Source organism: Sus scrofa, chromosome 1 (genome assembly GCF_054392235.1).
Source record: "Sus scrofa isolate SSC_HxYL_T2T_F1_AM1 chromosome 1, Sscrofa_HxYL_maternal_Yorkshire_Landrace_v2.0, whole genome shotgun sequence".
Taxonomy (NCBI): Eukaryota; Metazoa; Chordata; class Mammalia; order Artiodactyla; family Suidae; genus Sus; species Sus scrofa.
The window spans coordinates 133,567,082-133,586,889 of NC_139383.1; the positions used below are offsets into that span (position 1 = coordinate 133,567,082).

Genomic DNA, 19,808 nt, shown 5'->3' on the forward strand with positions numbered 1-19,808 from the left:
CAACTTCCCCTTCTTGTTTAATCTGCCGTAGATAACAGCCTTGAAGGGCACATCTCCACAGGATCTCTACAGCCCCTGCTGATCAGTCAGGAGTGAACAAGAGACCCAGGAAGAATCAATCCATTCACTGACCGGCCACCAATTAAACATTCCCTCTTATGAACTCGAACTGAAAGAACTAGAATAACAAGGTGGGGTTAAACTCTGACATTTGATAAATGCTTGGGGCCAGAATCAGTGCCATAACAACTCAGAGGTTCACGAAAGCCAAAGTGATAGAGAGGTGGAACTAAGACCCTTGAAGAAAAGCCAGGGTGCAGTAAGAAGAACAGAGCAAATGTATAGCATAGGTGAACAATGGTGCAAACCCAGAGAAAGAGGGAGTGAGATTGTCATATTTCATGAAATTGGATTTTATGAGACTTTACCATAGCCTTTTAGTTAATGCCTTTATTTGCTGACATTTTTTTTTTCTTTTGGGGGGTGGGCAGGATTTTTAAAACTATTATCCTTGACAAAATACTAGATAACTAAGACAGGTTAATTTTAAGAGGATTAAAATATCCATTAATGCCTGATGTAAGAAATCTTCCAGGACCATGATTTGATTTCACAGTAATGCTTGACAAAGTTCTCTAGGATCTTGCTGGAGGTGGTGGGGATTAACTGCTGGAACAGAGGTCCGGGTGTGTAAGTTGAAGAGGAGAGTTTTGGTATCATTCTACCTCTGGGAACATGCTATTAGTCCACTGGATGTTTCCCAGAACTGCCCTTCCCCCACCCAACATGAACATATACACATACATACACACACATATGCACACACAGAATGCAGCACAGAAATATGACATCCAATTGGTAGCTCACGTGGAATGTAATTGAGTAATGATGATTGGAGAGGCAGGAGGCAAGAGAGACAGGCTGTAACTTCTCTTCCATTGATACTCAGTGCTCTACTTTGTCCTGACATTGACCTCCTAGAAAGGATGAGTCTGTATAGAGACTGGTAATGTTCCCACCTCCCTTCATCAATCCCTATTCTAATGAATACAGAGGAAGCATTGGCTACACTGTTGGATTCATTTAGGGAGGAGATCATCAAAAATGCATATGCACATACCTATAGTCTTTTTGCCTGAGAATATATGCAATGATATAAAAAGCTAGTTACAATATACAGCTCTTTTCTAATACCTGATAATTTTGGTCAAAACTATGTTACAGAATTCAGTATATGTGGCCATGTAATGAAAGCCCAAATATAACTTGTCTCTGCATACAGAGGCAAGGAGCAGAAATGAGGTTATCATGAGGATTTCCTGTCGGAATTTCAGTTTTCTGTGCACTTCAAATCACAATTTTAATACCAGGCTTATACTCTGCACATATAATTTTAAAATGTCTATTTGCTATAGGGGTATTTATAGAAAATTGACAATACAAAGTTTTCTTTACTGGAGTCTAATTTGGTGGGAAACTTTTCACATACATAAAAACAGTACACATCATTGACCTATTTTCATTTTGACTTAAATTCTATTTTGGTGGTATAACAAAAACTGGATAGATGATCATGTTGCAGCAATCCTCGTACAGAGAGATGGGACACTGCGGCTATTTGCCGGGAACCAGCGTTTATTAGTGCCAGCACTGGCTCAATGGATTCACATTCAAAGGCTGAGCCCTAAAGGCAGTGGGGCGCTGTCTTATATACCCTCTGTTATCTTCCCTTTTACATTTTAGTCCCTTTGTCCCCCTTATAAGGTAACATACATTCTGTAAATTCTGGTTAGATGGTCTATGTTACAAAGTTGCACGTGGATACTGATTACGTCTTGCTGCCGCAGAGTTACGCACGTGCACACAGATGCTGGTTATGCCGAGTTGCCTTCCCTTTGTTCTGGGAGGGCCCTTATCACATTCCCTCCTTTGATGCTTGGACCCCCTTCTGTGGTCAAAGAGCATTATCTTGGTTTAGGGGTTTATATTTGTATAACATCATTACATGCGTGGCCATTTTTCTTTCAACCATAGCCTCAATGAGGGTGGAGACAGACCTTATAACTAGGGGGGCTAGACAGGATAGGATCAGGCAAGCCCCCAAAATTAAAGACACAACACCTATGAGGGTTTTGAATTCCCCCAAAGTTGAAAACCATCCCCCAAACAAATTTTCAGGGTTCCAGACTCTCCAGGTTTGGACTGGGCCATGAATGATTTTTCTCATTCAGTCTGTGATTCCCTCTATACCCTTCCCTTCATCATCAATTTGTAAGGAATAGATACTCAGGTTAAATTTTCCACAAACCCCTTCTACAGAGGCCAGCAAGTACTCTAAGGCTAGGTGATTTTGATAGATAGCATTACACATTTTGGTTTGCTGCTTGGCTAGTATATTAAGGGCTTTTGCAGTTTCATTAGTTATAATTTCAACAACAGCCTGTAACCTGATGATACACTTTAACATATAGATGGAAGTATGGTATCCATTAGACCCATCCTCTGCCCAGGTGGCTGGACCATAGTAATGGATTATACATTCAGGGGGCCATTTATCATCTTTCCAGTTGCCAATTTGTAGGGCATGCCATTTTCTCTGGGTCTCCAGTCCTCATATACCTGGACTCTCAAGTTTTCCCCTTGGGTGAGTAGGAGCAAGAAGAAGGATGGATGAATAGACCCCAACACACAAGATCCTGACCAGATTGGGGGGAGTAGAGTATAGTCTGTTCTCCCACATATCCAGTATAGTCCAGCTGGGACCCACCATTCAATGTCTGCATCCACCTTGTCCCAGGCTTTCTGCCATGTTTCCAGTCAGCTGGAGCGGCTTTCGCCAACTCTATTGCGAAGATTACGGCAAAGATCACAACAGACAGGGACAAGGGGTGACAGTGCATCATGATACAAGAACTGGAATATACAACAGAAACAGTCTATTTATCCCATCAGGCAGCTGATCCCTCAAGCTTTTGCTGTGTGTAGATTAGTCAGCTTCCAGAGTGACTAAAGCAGGGCTGCCATCCTCATGGGTCTCTAGGGTCACAATTTGCTTCCTCCAGATGGTCAGCTTTTATAGTGTTGATGGATCCAAAGTGCATTCTCAGTCTTGGGAAGCCAGCTTCACTCTGCTGTGGTGAATCCAAGGGACCACCTCGGCTACCTTCACTGCAGTAGGGGTGGATAAAATGACAGTGAATGGACCCCTCCAGAGGGGGTTCAGGGGTTGACCATTACACTCTTTTACCCATACGGCATCTCCTGGTTTAAAGGGGTGGGCGTCTGTGGTCAAGCTCACAGGTAACCATTCCTTCACCCAGTGGTGTAGAGTGGTTAGGGTTGGGCCAAGAGCTTGCATCTGCTGTCTCAGGGTAATGTTGCCCAATTCCTTCAGATCCCCTCATATGTCCCTGACAATGGGAGGAGGGTGTCCATAAAGAAATCTCATAAGGGGAAAACCCCGTCTGCCTAATATGCCTGGACCTAATTCTTAACAGAGCAATTGGCAATAGTTGGTCCCAGTGTAGGTGGGTCTCCTGACACAGTTTACTCAGTTTCAATTCTAGAGTTTAGTTCATTCATTCCACCTTCCCGGAGCCCTGGAGACAGTATGCCATGTGTAACTTCCAGGTGATCTCTGGCCACCCCTTTGCCACCAACTGTGTGCCAGTCCACTGTCCAATCCCATGGTGATTGGGATTCCAAATTAGGGAATAATTTCCTTTAGAAGAAACTGGGAACCTCCATATGCCGCGGGAGTGGCCCAAAGAAATAGCAAAAAGACAAAAAAAAAAAAAAAAAAAAAAAAAAAAAAAAAGAAGAAACTGGGCCTCTTCATGTGCCTTCTCTATTTGAGTAGGGAAGGCCTCTACCCAGCCTGAGAAAGTACTCACAAAGGCTAAGGGATATTTATAGCCTCAGACTCAGGGAAGCTCAGGGAAGTCCATAACTATATTTTCAAATGGGGCCCCTCTAACGCTCTGTACTCCAGGGGTGGCCTTAGGACCCTGCTGTGGCCTCTCTATAAGACTATAGAGCTGCCACTCTTCTCCTCAGGGGACCCTAAGAGTCATGATTTTTGCTCTTTGTTTCCCTAGGGTCAGGGCTGCTTGGCCATGAGAGTTGAAAGTTATCTGGGCCTGCAGCTTTCCCAATAAGTCCTGACACATCAAAGCCACAGGACAGTTGGGGAGGTACAGGAATTCGTGAATGACTTCATGGCTGCCTAAATCGTCTGTCATGTGATTCAGGGCCTGAGGGAATCACCCAAGGAGCATCTTCTTGGTCCAAAAGCATGGGAAGAAATCAAGACGTGCAAGTCCTTTGCTTCAGTCCTGACAGCCTAGCAGGGCTGTGGAAATGGCTTCCTCCTCCCTACGAAGCTTTGTAAGCTCACAATCGATTAGCCACTCATGGTGGGAGCTGCATTTCAGACTGAAACTATCACCCAAAGAATGAAGACAAAATATGTGAGGCTTTAAATATCTTCCTGGAACACGGTCTTCCAAACTCGCAGCAAATTGATGGAGCAATCACCCCTTCACATGAAATAACATAAAGATGAAGAAAAATGTAGGTTTTTAAAAGTAAATGTAATATTCTTCCCCAAATGCTACCATTTCTAAAAGGTTTATACCAATGATTCTCATTTATTTGTGGAACAAAAACCTCTTTCCAAATAAGGCTACTAAAGACATCATTAACCAAAGAAGGAGAAAATAAATTAAGAAAAGGAAAAACATAGACCTCAAAGTAAGGCTGACCTGGGAGTTCCCTTCATGGCTCAGCAGTTAACGAACCCGACTAGGATCCATGAGGATGCAGGATCGATCCCTGGCCTCGCTCGCTGGGTTAAGGATCCAGCATTGACATGAGCCACAGATGCAGCTCAGATCCCATGTTGCTATGGCTGTGGTGTAGGCTGGCAGCTACAGCTCTGATTCAACTCCTAGCCTGGGAACTTTCACATGTTGCGAGTGTGGGCCTAAAAGCAAAAAAAAAAAAAAAAAAAAAAAAAAAAAAAAAAAAGTAAGGCTGACCTTTTTTTCTTTTTTTTCTTTTTTTTTTTTTTAGTGCTACAGAGACACTTGGGGCTAAATAGGGAAAGACCCAGGAAAACAGGAACCTCTTTTCTGAATGCAAATGGGTTAGCTTGAGATAAGTGGATGATAGCCTATTTTGAAGCCTACCTTCCCCTCCCCTTCCACCTTGAAGCCTCCCCTACCAGACCAAGTCTTGTTACCCAATATCCCTTTTCCCTTATTGCATAAAATAGAATTATTAGCTATCTAACCTAGGATAAGGCTACATTTCCCAGCTTCCCTTGTAGCTAGCTGTTGTGTAGGTCTGGAAAATAAGATACAAGAGGAAATGAAACCTCAAACTTCCATCTTACAACCTTATAGGAGGGGTCTTTCCATCCTCCATCCTGCTACATGGTGGTAGGCCTTCTTGGACCATGCATATAAGATCAATGCCCTAGAGAGAAAAATATTCCTTCATCCCCCAATTACAGATGAGGCTTAAACAGCAACGTCTCCTAAAGTGTTGTCCAACTGAGAGGGGTGGGAGTGGGAACAAAATGATAAAGGTAAGACATAGTTAAACGTTTTCACAGACAACCTTGTCTGTTTTCCAGCATTCTCCAAGCTGAACTTCTCTTCGTCAAGTTTGAGCCCTGTACTCTAAGTTACTGTAGGAGAAGGACTGGAGAATCTAGCCTTAGGAAGCCTGGAGTGATGGGAAAGATGTAGAAATTGGGGCTTTCCTGTTGAGAGTTCTCCCTGAGTAAAAACAAAACTGAAAATACATGATAACTGATTACACCTCTAATCTCTATAGTAAAAGCATGTGGGGGGTTCTGAGGCAACCACTGCCAGTTTCTTCAAGAAACCAGTTGAAAATGAATGCAGTGTCCACATTAAAGTTTAAAACAGAGACTCAGAATTACATCAACCAGGTGCTTTCCACGTTCCCGGGCTTTGTTCTAGGTGCAGTCAAGCATGAGGAATTGAAGTGCTGATCCTTCCACCCCAGTCTGGCTGGCAATAAAATGATACTACCTTTTGTCTGCTAGGAAACAGTTACTCACACAGCACAGGAACTTTTCCTGTTGAAGTAATACTGGAAACCTGGTCTTAAAAAAATAATAATAAAGAATGGTGCTTTACTGCACTGACATGCAATCTCTTGAAATCTGCAGGGGATTTTCCTACCTGCTGGGGGTTATAGAGTATGAAAAAACAGCTGTTAGCAGTTTCAAGAGTGGATTATTTTACAGAAATTTTCATGAAATAAATCCACATGCATTTTCCAGTATTTTCCCCCCTTTCTTCAGGAAGCACCTAGAGAAATATAAATTTAGTTTCTTTCTGCCCCCCCCCCCCGTTTTTTTTTTCGCCCACTGTTCAGAATGCCCTAAAGGGAAAAAAACGTGGTGGGAAAATAAAGTAAGGCTATGAGTTTTCTAAGACTGGCATACAAAATTGCCTTCCTCATTTTGTGCTGTGAACTCAATAAAACACTATTTTCTCTAAGAAAGAAAAAAAAAAAAACTAAACACAAAAACATACCTACTCAAGAACACCTTTCATCAATTACTTTCACAGAAAACCTTTGAGAGGTTGGTTTTCTTGTTCTCCTTTGGAACTAGATCTGTAACAAACTCCAGAACAATCTACATGTGATATCACAAGATTTCTTTTCTTTTTTTGGCATTTCCGTACAATTCCTGCTCAGAACACCCTTTTGCCAAAATATATATCCAAGATATTCAGATATTTTTTTAAATAGAACCAAGCATTTATTCTTTATTCTTTTCAAAATTTCCTCTTAGCAAATGTATATATTTAGTGTGTCACTTGCCAGTTTGAAAATTATAGCATTATTTTTGGGGAAGGAATCATTTTGCCAGTTTCTTCCTTTTTATTAGAAAAACCCAATCATCAGGGTTCAGGCCCAGTTTGCACCCACTCAACCTGACAGGACTTTAAAGCATTTGGCAAATATTCCTCTCTTGGGGGTCATCCCTGTCAGTACCTCCTGGGACATGGAGAAAATGAAGGGCAGTCCAATTAAGAGTCACTAGTTCCATTTTAGTGCCCAAACACCACCATCACCAAAACCCAAATCCAAAACAGAGAAAGAATGAGCACTGGTTGCCCACTGTCATAATGATGATATTAGTTACTGAAGACAGGTTTCAAATTAAACTGTTCATTTCAGTCTAATGGGCATTGCTGAGTATTGGCCATGTCTCCAAAGAACTGGCCAGATGCTTTGACCTGAATAAGCCCTAGTCCTTGAGAAGGATGACTGATAACATTTGGGTCCCCGGTAGTGGGATCTCTAGCCACAGATCACCTCAAACCCAGTCTTTTATGAATAGATACTTGCTTCCATGGGACATTTTTTTCTTTCTTCCTTCCTTCCTTATCTTTTTATGGCCATACCCATGGCATATGGAAGGTCCCAGGCTAGGAGTTGAATCAGAGCTGCAGCTGCCAGCCCATGCCACAACCACAGTAACAACAATATGAGATCCTAGCTGCATCTGTGACCTACACCGCACAGTGCCACCACAATGGCTACTTAACTCACTGTTCAAGGCCAGGGATTGAACCTACATCCTCATGGATTCTAGTGGGGTTCTTACCCCACTGAGTCACCATGGGTACTCCCCCACCCCTTTTTTTTTTCAGTAGCTGCACCCATGGTATATGGAAGTTCCCAGGCCAGGGACCAAATCTGATCTACAGCTGCAACATATGCTGGATCCTTTAACCAATGGCACTGGGCTAGGGATTGAACTTGAGCCTCTCTAGTGACCCAAGACACCTCAGTCAGATTCTTAACCCACTGAGCCACAGCAAGAACTCCCCATGAGACATTTTTAGAGACACTACTCTGAACCCTTGGCCTTCAAAAACTTCCCCACGCATCAGAGTTCTTTCTCTCAATTCCTCTACATGACTGAGAGAAAGTGCTGAGGTCTTCTTCAAGTTCCCTAACAAAAGGCAAACAGTTCTAAGAAAGATGGCCATGGGCCCTTCATAGTTCAGAATGAGGGAAGTGTACGTGGCAGCTGGTTAAGAGCAAAGCCACAGGAATAAAGTGCGAGCTGGGAGCAGGGAAGGAAGCAATAGGAATGGAAATAAAGAATTAAGGTACATGTATATACATGCATGACTTATATATGTATGACTGGGTCACTTTGTTGTACAGCAGAAATTGGCACAACATTGTAAATCAACTATACTTTAATAAACAAATTTTTCACTAAAAAAAAAAAAAAAAAAGAATGGATAAACCACAAAGTCCTACAGTACAGCACAGGGAACTATATTCAATCTCCTGGGATTATATGTATAACAGACTCACTTTGCTATACAGCAGAAATTGGAACAAAATTGTAAGTCAACTGTACTTTAATTTTAAAAAAATTCAAAAAAAAAGAATTAAGGTGCAGATATTAGTGGTAAAGAAATGCCCATGACTGACTGTGATGAAGAGCCCAAAACTATAGTTTGAAAGCACAAAATTTCTTTCTTATTTCCTTGTTTGCTGAAATCCTACAACTCTACAATAAGGAAGTGAGTGTGTTATCCAAGAGGCTGTTAACTCCGTAAATGCAGAGAGCGTTACAGTGGGTGGTCTGCCTCCTTCCCTTTTCCACATCACTGGACTGTTTTTGTTGTTGTTGTGTTTGTCTATTCAAGATTTTCAAAGAGCATAAGAGTAAACAACATAGGAATCTGTCTACTGATTTCAGTGAGGCTCCCTTGACTCTACCACCCTGTTGGAAGCTAAAGCTGTACGGACAGAATTACAGGATTTTACAGCGGGGTCAGATGTCTGACAGAACATTAAATAAGGCTCCATCTAATTCAATGCCCTTTTTTAACCTTCTCTAGCAGATGAGTAGCAGAGAGCAATTATTTTGGAAGTGAGGCTCCCTGTTCAAATGATAATACTTATTTTCAACTTCTGACCCCTTTTTTGGGATAAGTTTTTAAAACTCTGAAAAGCAAGAATTGATAAGAGAGCAAGGCAGGAGCCGAAAGAGACTGATAAAAGGAAGTCATGGAAGGGCTACTTACTCAAGTGGCAGAAGAATTTAAGAAGTCCAAGAAGCTCTGAAGACTTTCTTTACGTAACCAACTGGGTGGTTGAGGCCCCATCCCGGCCTGACCTGAAAGCTGTGAAGCACATTTTAAGATCTCATTTATGAAGCCCTTGTTTGCAAAAACATGAGGACCAGGGCTATGTTTACATAAAAGATCCATTCTGCTTTGAGGCTGTGCTCAGACAAGTATAAATCTCTTATTTCTGCTACCTTAGAGGCAATCATTTTTCATCCTCTCTTTCTCTTTAAATCATCTATTCTCATCGATCCATATCACCGAAGAGGGGAAGGGCAGAGAGAGAATTCATGGCCTGGGGCAAAGCCACATGGAAGGGTGACAGGTGAAGACATAGAAGTGGGAAGAGGGAGAGATGCTCTGTGACCACAAGCAAAAGGGAGTCCATTTCTTACCCAGCCAGCCCCTCTGTAAAGAGAATAGCATGGAGAGATGCTCAAGTCACCATGACTGCTACTGAATTTGGTCCATGAACATTGTCATGAGCAAATACTCAGCCGTCTCATTATTTATGCTCATGCTCTGCCTGGTTGCTGGTAGACATATGTGCCTTCATGTTTATGCTCACAAGTTCATCTTACCAACCCTAACACCAATGGGATGCTACAAGGAAGTGAGGACTTAGGGAGATAATTAGGTTTGGATGAGGTGAGGGGGGAGGAGCCTCCATGGTGGGAATAGTGTCCTTATAAGAAAAGAAAGAGACCAGACCTCTCTTTCTTCACCATGTGAGGACACAACAAGAGGACTGCCATGTGCAAACAGAAGTACCTTCACCAAGAATTTGACCCTGAACTTGGACTTCCAGCCTCCAGAACTGTGCAACATGAATGTCTGTTGTTGAAGCCACCCAAGCTATGGTATTCTGTTATACCAGGCTAAAGTGACTATGACAGCTTCTGCGATCACTGGTCCCAGGAAAGGCCCTAATATTTGCTGTCTGGGCCTAGCCCAATAAAGCAATTATTAAGCAATACATTTCAGTAGACTGAGCCCAATTCATCTACTCAGGGAAGATAAATTTCCTTATTTGCCACTGGGATAATGCTAAATATGAGTAGAGAAGAGACTTCCTTGCCTAATGAAAATCTTGATACTTAGTACTATCTCCCTCTAACTAATTAGGTTTCAGAATGATCACACCCATGAATCTTTGGGGTCTGACTTGGTATTAAGTCATTTATAATTAGGCATAAACTACAGCAAGCTTTCTATTTGTCCATGATTTATCCATGGTATCAGGCATCTTTAGGAAAGTAAGCCCTTTCTATTTCTTTTATCGACAGAAACCTCATTAATTTGTTGTTTTTTTTTTTTTTTTTCCCTGATAAGGCTCAAATTATTACCAAGGTAATCTTCAAGTAAGTTTCAATCAGCAGCTTCACAAGGGGGAATGGTATGCAGGCAAGTGGAAACACAGGCCCCAGCCACCTGCATGAAAAGCCTTCTGCTCATCCTCCCGCACAATTGGCAGTCTCCCGGGGAGATGAGGATTAGGTTGAGCATGTTAATTCAGGATGGAATCAAATGACTTAAATCTTTAGGCAGTTCCATCCATACCTAGATACGACAACATTTCACCATGCAGCAATCTTGTCAGTGAGGAGACATAATGCACAAAACTGTCACTAAATTATACACTGAAGCCAGTTTGTATCGGTGGCAATAGATTTTATGATAGATCCTATGCTGTGCGGGGCATATAATTTATATCTAGCCCACGTCTCTCTCTCTCCTCTCCTTGATAAAAGTCAGGAGAAAGGCATATTTGTATTCTGCTGTCCTCTGCTGAGGGTGTTTAACATGCTTATAGGCCAAATGAAGCCGCTTTGTTTGTTATCTCCTGGCTTCCAGAAATAGTCGGCTCTGATAATGTGCCACTGGAGTTCTGAGTTACCACATCATGATGTAATGGCTTGGGGAGTGCAGTGAAACCACAAACGTCCAAATAAATTGACACAATTTCCTGCAGAGGAAGCAATCTGAAAATAATAGGCAGAAATCCTGGCTCCTTTTACCCAGAGAGGAGACGGCAAGTCATCGCTGAAAGGGTGTCTGGGAGTGTTCTGGTTGATCCAGAACAGAGAATGCTCACAAAAAATCAGGTTTTTCTAAAAGTACAGTGAACCCATCCAGTCTTCTTTATCTTTCTCTTAAGAGCAAACTGGGAGAAGGCTTGTGGAGTAAATATCCAACACTGAGAACCACCAAGCCATCCTGTTTAGGTTTGGGCATCACTTTGAAAGTTCCACAAAGAATCATGTTCTCTTTTACTTCCTGTCTTCCATTAGGAAAGCTGCCTTCCTGCCCAGCCACTCCTCTTGACTTCCCCTGCCCTACCTGGACTCCTTCACAACCTGAGTCCCAGCTTCAAGTTGGCCTCCATCAGGAAGGGCTCAGTGAAGAAGCCTGAATTTGGTCATGTCCCTTCTCAGCACCCTCAACACCTGGGTCTTTCTAAAGCTTAGTTCTGCCCACTAGATTGGGACCCCCCTGAAGGTAGGTACTGTGCTTTATCTATGTTATTCTTCTGTTCCTCAGCAGCCCCTGTATGCCTGGTACAGAGGAGATGCTCAATTAGTGCTTACTAAAAGAAGGTTGAAAGTTAAAATCCAAACTCGGGGGTTTGACATTATTGATGAAATTTGTTATTTGGGGCCTTTCTTTTTAAGTCCAGAAAAATATTTACAAGTTCTCTCCAACTGACCTGTGGTCTTTGTCATGGTCCTCTATGCTGGGTATTCCATTTGCCCTTCAAGATCTACTCTCTACCTTTGTGCCCAGTTCCATGCCCTGGGAAACTGACCTCCCTGGCTCCCAGGCACCTGGGCCCTCTGGCTTTCAGCTGGATTCAGCCAAAGGAGAAAGTCATTAGAAGATGGAAGATGAGAGTAAGATGGGGCTATTCACTTCCCCCTAGCAAATCCCCACTGGCTTTTGGTGGGGTGGTTCTGTCCCTCTAGTGGAAGGCTATAGTTCTGTTGACAGCCCTTTCCCACAGCACTGTAGCTAGGTGACTCCTCTCATTGCCAGGCACAGATGGCCTCATCATCTCTTAAAGGTATCTCTTAACTTGTGCATAACTTGGTAAGGGTAAATTCACTAAAGTCTCCCTAATTTCCTGGTTTGAGAGTTGTCATCTGTTTCCGCTGGGATCCTGATGGATTTCCTTCCTTCCCTAATTCTGCCCATAGTGAACAAAGGTGACCACACAAAGTCATTGTCGCTGTCACTGCCACCACCACCCATGTCCCCTTGCCCTGGTGAGAGGGCTTTACCACTACTTTCTGGAATCACTACTCACACCATCTAAAAACCCCCTTTGCTTTCTCTCCAAGAGGAGATATGACTATAAACTTTCAAAAGGGTGCTGATCCACTTAACTTGTCATTTATTAATCATTTAACAAACACATATTGAAGCTCTGTACTTGCACCTTGAGACAGAGTGTGAATGAGATAAGCAAGGTTCCTGACTGGTCACTTGGAGTTTATAGACTTATAGGGGAAATTAGACCATAAACAGATATAATTTACAACTGTGGAAAATGGTGCCAGGGAAAAATGCACAGTGTTAGGAAATTTCTGAGAATATCCTGAAGTTCATATGTGAAACTATTTCCTATATGGGTCTCTATATTTTTAAAAAATCTAAAAAACTTGATTTTTAAATATAATCACAAATGTTTTGCATCATTCTTGAAAAGCACACAATATTCTGAGACTCCTCCTAAACTCTGAATGCAGAGCTCTCCTTGGTTTCATATCAGCTCCATGTGGGAAACATTATGTTCCATCTACCTGGAGCCCACAGGGCTGTGCCAGCCACCTGTGTGCTGGATTACTGATAGATAAAGGGATACAGTCCCTCCGACGTGCATGCCCAATAATGAATCTTTGTGATACATTTGTTTTCTAGGTCTAAAGAAGGATTTTTTAAAATCAAAATGATTTACTATTGCCCAGTGTTCTAAAGAGATTGTAATCTGAAGTGATGGTGCCTTCAAAGAAAGGGATACTCTTTCTAAACCGGTATCAAGCACTGATTGTAAAAGGAGTCATTCATTCACTCAACCAGCATCTGTTGGGTGCTTGCTATGTGCCACCTCTGGCACAGGCACAGGGGAAGCAGAGAGAGATACAAGACAAGCAGGTCCTGGAACATGTTACATTTCAGTGGAGGAGATGGTCTAGAACTTCAGGGCAGAAGAAGAAGGAACCTTCAGAAGGGCAACTGTCCTGGGCCTTGGGCAATAGCAGGTGGGGGAAAGGTCCCCTCTAAAAGGATCTGGGGAAGCCTGAAGCTTCCATAGAAGCCTGGGGCCTTCCTCCACAACTGCCCTCCAGCACCTCATGTATGACATCTCTTCCTCTTCTAAGTGCCTGCAAAGAGCACCGCAACCTATGTCCAACCAGCTACATGCCTTCATGTAAAAGCAGGTGAGCCCACACTGACCCATGCATCACAAGGTGGCTCTATGAACCTCATCAAGAGGCTCTTGTCAGTGGGGAACCTCTGAGCAAAATCCACTGAAGGAGGTGGTTCTACTCTGGGCCAGTAACAAAAAATAGGCCGCTTTTCTATGGTCTCAATCCTGATTCTGACCTCACTCACTCTGCCTGAAGAAGGATAATTCAAATTCAGGAAACATAAAATCCAAGTTTTCTCTTTGGACCCTGAAGACTCTTTTCTGTCTCAAAACCACAACCAGCATAGAGACACCATGAAAAGTACATCCTCCTTTGCTAGATGCTGGCTTCTTTTCGGTACCTTCCATTTCTCTTTGCTTTAGTTCCTCAAAGCCAAAACAAACAAACAAACAAAAAAAAAAAAAAAAAAAAAAAAAAAACAAAAAAAGTGCCAGATCCTCCACATAAATATCCCATTATTTGACCTTGGAATCAAATTCAATTTCCCCATTTCACATTACCACCTCTAGGCCCTGCTGTTTTTGGTTGAGATCACAGGTGTTCATGGGATACTTCTCAGAAATAATCCCCCTCAAGAATTTTCTGAAGACCAACACAAAATGCCCATCTCTTCTCCTGGGTATTTTTTAAATACTGTATTCTGACAGGTAGAATTGGAGGTAAAATTTTTAGTCAGCCTTGTGGTAGCTGAAACGATATTACACAGGTCTGGCCCAAGATGTGAGTACAAAGACGGACATGCGTAAGATGTTAAGTCCATCTTATGTCCTCAGGTTTAGAACATGTGATATGATGAGAAAGAAAGGAGCACTAGTTTGTGTCCCAGGAAACTTGGTTTCCACTCCTCACACTTCCCTTGGCCAAGGCTCCAGGGCCTTGGCTTCTTTGGGTCTCAATTTCCTTATAGAACTCTTTTACTTTTACTCTTAGGACGTGTTATGTGTGAAAAAATTCCCAGAGCACTATTCTCTAAAGTAAAATTTAAAGTATATTTTAAAACCAAAGGAAAATTGATTTTGTATCATCCACTGGCTCCTCCATCACCCTCCCTAGTGAGAACTGCCCAGGTTTCATGGACACAGAGTCACCCATGAATAGGCACAAGAAGATGTGGCAATTCAGTTGACCACTTTCCTAAAGGTCTTCCTTAATGAGGAAACTCTCCTCCTCCCTCTTTCCTAGGCTCCTTCAGGGAAGAATCTGGAAGGTCAGTAGCATGAAGAAGGATTAACATAGGCTGACAATCCAATGCTAAAAATAAGGTCTGTCCTAGCATGAAGCACAGTGTGAAAACATTTTCAAGCAGTTTTTGATGATGATAATAATAATAATTCTTGTATTTCTCCAAAGAAGCTCAAAGGATTTCATAGACCTGGCATCAATCATCCTTGCCATTTCCCCATGAGAAGGAAAGAGAGTAGGCACTAATATGATATAAATGGCAGCAGCAGACTGAGCCATCACACTGAATCGGAGCCTTATAAATTGTTTGTTGCCCCTTGTAACCAAATAGCAACTACAGTGAAAGGCAGGGAGGGGGTCTGGCCCATCTCCGGCCAGAAGCTACATCCCCTTGGAGGCCTTCGGACAAGTCAATGCACCCGCTTTTTATAAACGGCACTTTGGACAACCATTTATCACTGATTAAGGCCTGTCTGGCCTCATATTCTGAAAGTAATTTTTGCAATCCCGACAAATTTTTAGTGCATAAAACCTGGCTTTCACAGACTAGTGACTATTGAATTCCCCCTTAACTCTCTGATCATCATCTGTATAAACAACTACTTATCACTCACTCCCTGACTTCCATCTGAGTTCTTGTTCTCAGGTTCTTTTTCTCCAAAAAGAAAGAGTGAAAGAGCTTCTTAAGTTTAGTCATTACCTTTTAAAAACTAAAGAAAACAAAGCCTTCTTTGGCCTAAATATCTGGCCTAAATATCTCCTTCTCTATTTTGTCCAATCACTTCCTCTGTCTCTCTACACCTTCCTTATTTTCCCCTTATTATCAGAAATTAAATTCCTCTTCTGTGCTATAAATCATACTCTTTGTTTTGGTCTTTTTGCCTTTTCTAGGGCTGCTTCCCGCGGCATATGGAGGTTCCCAGGCTAGGGGTCTAATCAGAGCTGCAGCCACCGGCCTACACCGGAGCCACAGCAACGCGGGATCCGAGCCACGTCTGCAACCTACACCACAGCTCATGGCAACGCTGGATCCTAACCCACTGAGCAAGGGCAGGGATCAAACCCGCAACCTCATGGTTCCTAGTTGGATTCATTAACCACTGCGCCACAACGGGAACTCCTCTAAATCGTACTTTTCAAATGCATATGTAATTCCAGTTTTAAAAATAAATAAAGAGCCATATCCCTGGTAGTTGTAACTGTCCTCCCCTCACCATCATTATCAACATTTCGTGGGTCCAGTGAAGTACAGGACACAGTACTGGTCAAAGAGAGCTAAAGCAAGCCAAGTCCTTGCCCTTGGGGCAATTGCTTCGGGAAATGCTTTGGTATTGCCCAGCTTGGAAAACAAACAGTAGGTCAGGGTGGGCTCAGTGAGGAAAATAAGCAGGAAGCCTAAGGAAGAGAAGGCTTCATAGGCATTTCCAGAAGATTGAGGAAAGATAGCTCCCCCAACTTATTGATGCCGAAAAAGGCAGTTTTATTAGTTGTCAGGGTAGAGGCCAGTTGATGGGGGTGTTAAGGAGGGTTCTGGTGAGGACCTAGAGACACTGGATGGAGGTCACTCTTCTTTAAAAAAGTTAAGTGACATGAAGGAAACACAACAGCTAAGGGTCATTCTAAGGTCAGGAGAAGAGTCTCCTCCCAGATAAATATTTCCGGGCATTGGTGGGGCCTGGGGGGGCGGGGGAGGAAACAAATAAACAACAACAAGAGCAGAAGACACATAAAACCTCTCCACTTTATGTTATTTTAAGCTGTATTTTGCTCTCAGTCTCAGCGTCCTGTGGTACCTCTAAAAAGAGAAAAAGGAAAGCTCAAAATAGAAATCACTGCATTCCTCCCACCACCACATAAGTGTGTAATGAAAGCATGGAAGGGAGCAAATAGGTTTTTCCTATGGGGAAAAAAAAAAAAAAAACACCTTAGCTGTCATGCCAGTGTCCTTCAAGTAGGCGGATTTCAGAGTGAGACTGTCTGACCTCGAAACATCTGCCTTCCAATCTGAGAGTCTATGATCTAATTTCCAACACACCCACTTTGAAAACTCTTGGTAAGCAATAGCCCACAATGTGATCACAATGGAAAAATCAGGCAGCCAGGGAATGAGGGGCAGCCATACCACTGCCGAGGACAGTGTCTTTCCCCTGAATATGTAAGGATAATAGATGACAGTTCATTCCTCATTCATTATAAAGTGAAAGGCCTGAAAACTCTACTGACCAAGATATTACTTTTTCCAGAAGTGCAGCTGGAAGCTATGAAATTAGAGAGCAGAACTGGCTCTTGGAAAGAATGCTTTTCTAGAAAACATTGCTCTCACCCAAAGAGACTACTTTAGTCCTCAGCAAGGCCTCATTCTTCTTGGGCCCTTAAAATTTATTTTTAAAAACCGTTTCTTCTTTAAAAAAAAATTAAAAAAATGCAATATTCAGAACAGCTACTTCTGAGTGTGGGCTCCTTGCCTCACTGAAGACCCAGTGCCTGGGATCAGCTGCTAGGAGAATATGTTGGGCACTTGGCAATTATTTTGCATGAGCAAGTCTTATGACTCATCAATACTTATCACTTTAATGATGTCCTCTTCTAACTAATTTCTTTAAAGAAGTGAGGCATCTCATTTGCTAGCTTCGTAGAGCTATGGCCGAGGGCACACTTCTAGGACACATACTAATTCACAGTGTCCCTACCAGGCAGACGGGACCTTCTTGTCCCTCAGCTGTCTGTCCATAAAAGAGCAATAGGGAGGAGCTCAGAATAGTTAGTATTCTGGTCTTCCTCCTATTCCCTGGGAAGGTAGAACACACTGATGAGATAGTAAATTAGATTTTAGTTAAATAGCCTCAGTTTGACAGTAATGGTTACATTCAAAACTAGAACATCAATAACATTGAAAAGCAAGTTGACTCAGTCACTTGGATGTGCCTGTGGCTGCTATGATCATCTGAGAGCAAACAGACCACACATACCATTTCATTCCAGAAGATCCTTTTGTAATTTCATTTCAGTTTGTTGGGAGGCCAGACTACTCATATTGGGGCACTGAACTGAAGTACCAGGTGTCTCAGGCTGAAAATGAGCTAGGTTTACATGATGATAACTGGGTGCCAAGACCACTTAACCATTCTGGAATGAACCTAACACTCTTGAAATCAGGGTCTGTGGATCACTCTAAATGATGATGATGCTCCCATACAAAAAAACATCCATTCCACATGGCTCAATGGAGGTCATGGAGTAAATAGAATTCAATAGCTCACAAGTCTCAGGTTCCCTTCTGTGGCCAACCTGTTGCCTGCAATTTGAGGTGTGGTTTTCTGATTTCCAAAAGCAGTTTTCTACTTCCGTTCTCCTTTTCATATCCACCCAAATTACAGCTCTGGCTCTGAAAAAGGCTTGGAAGAATGACTGCATATTGAAAAAGGTATTTTTTTGAAAGGTAATTCCACTGTTTGTTGGTTCTCTCCAGGTCTAGCCCACAAAGTTAAAATACAACAAAATGACATGAGACAGCCTCCTTGAAAAGCTGTCTCATGCATTGGTCTTGCCTTTCATAAATGAAGACATAGGCTACTAATAGCCTGTTGCAGATTGTGTTCTAGGAAGGTGCTAACTTTGCTCCAATTACTCAGGGATTCCCTAAGAGGAAAGGAAAGCTCAGAAAACTACACTTCTGCTGGGGCTGCCTCTAGGAGGAGGCCCTCTCTACCTTTTCCACACTCAGACCTTTGTACTCTATCTGGGGATAAGGAATCCCTATCATTACAGGTGGCCTGCTGTTGAAATGTATATCCATCTCCAAATTAGCAAGCAGCAGAATATCTTTACTATATTCATTAATTCATTCAACAAGTATTTATTGGGAGCATGTTATGTGTCAGAGATAATTTTAGGCACTTACCTATCAGCAAAGCTCCTTGTGAAGTTGACATTCACAAGAGCCAGGGCAGTGGGAAGACAAATGATAAAAATCGACATAATAAGTAAATTATAGAATATGTCTGTAGGTGATAAGAGCTAAGGAAATAAGACAGAAGGCAGATAAGAGTGATTGAAAATTTGGGGAGGGGGCGGTTATCAATTTTAGAATAGAGTAGTCTGTAGGCCTCTTTGAGAAGGTGATGTTTGAAGGAGGCGAGGGAGTTGGTGATATTGATGTCTGGAAGAATATCATTTCAGGCAGAGAGAACACTCTGTGAGAAAGCCATAGGTCAGGAGCATGCCACCATGCTTGAGAAAGACTAAGGGGACAGCGTGGACTCTTCTAGTATGACTGCAGAGGGATGAGTGAGGAGTAAGAGATGAGATCGAAGAATAGCAGAAGTCCAAATCATGCAGGATCTTGTAGACCAGTGCGTACCAAACTTTCAAGTGCATATAAATCACCTGGGATCTTGTGAAGATGAAGTTGTATCTACTTGGTGTGGGGTAGGGCCTGAGATGTTAAACTTCAAACGAGATCTCAGTTGCTTCTGGTGCTGCTGAAAGGTCCACACTTTGAGTAGTAGAATTTTTAACCACTGTAAATGCCCCTGACTGAGCAAAATGGTGCCCATTGAAAGATTTTCAGGCTATTGAGAATAGACTTGGCTAGGGAAAAGGAGAAAAGAAGGGAAATCACTTAGGAGGCTATTGTAGTAACACAGGGAAGAAAAAATGATGATCGTATCAAGGAGGATTCAGCGGAAGTGGTTAGATTCTGTTTTGAAGGTAGAGCCATCTATAATAATTTTCTGGTGGATTAGAAGTTGTGCATGTGTGAGAGAGAAAAACCAAAATGCTACTGAAGTGTTTGCCATGAGCAGTTGGGAAACCAAGTGACCATTAACTTGAAATGGGAATAATGCTACAAATAGAATATGTTTTGGGAGGTGTGAGTTCAGTTTGCAGACAATGCGTCTGAGAGATGTCAAAAAGACAGAGCCTGGGACTTGGAAGAGAGGACTAGACTGGAGACGGATGCAGAAGTGGCTGGCAGAAGATGTATAAAGCCATAAAGTTGAATGAGATCACCCAGAGGGTGAGTGCAGCTAAGAAAGAATCCAGCAGTAATGGC

At 42.4% G+C, this 19,808-nt stretch overlaps 1 protein-coding gene and 1 long non-coding RNA gene across 16 annotated transcripts in view; one reads left to right on the forward strand and one right to left on the reverse strand.

Moving 5' to 3' along the window:
- LOC146406376 (uncharacterized) overlaps positions 1 to 15,607 on the forward strand; it is a 31,435-nt gene extending 15,828 nt beyond the window's left edge. Inside the window, exons 2-5 of the long non-coding RNA XR_014812010.1 lie at positions 32 to 191; positions 4,098 to 4,572; positions 11,432 to 11,639; positions 13,059 to 15,607. This is a non-coding gene — a long non-coding RNA (uncharacterized LOC146406376). The remainder of the gene's footprint in view (positions 1 to 31; positions 192 to 4,097; positions 4,573 to 11,431; positions 11,640 to 13,058) is intronic.
- The window catches only part of SEMA6D (semaphorin 6D), a 597,185-nt gene that overhangs the window by 243,619 nt on the left and 333,758 nt on the right, over positions 1 to 19,808 (reverse strand). The window lies entirely within an intron of this gene.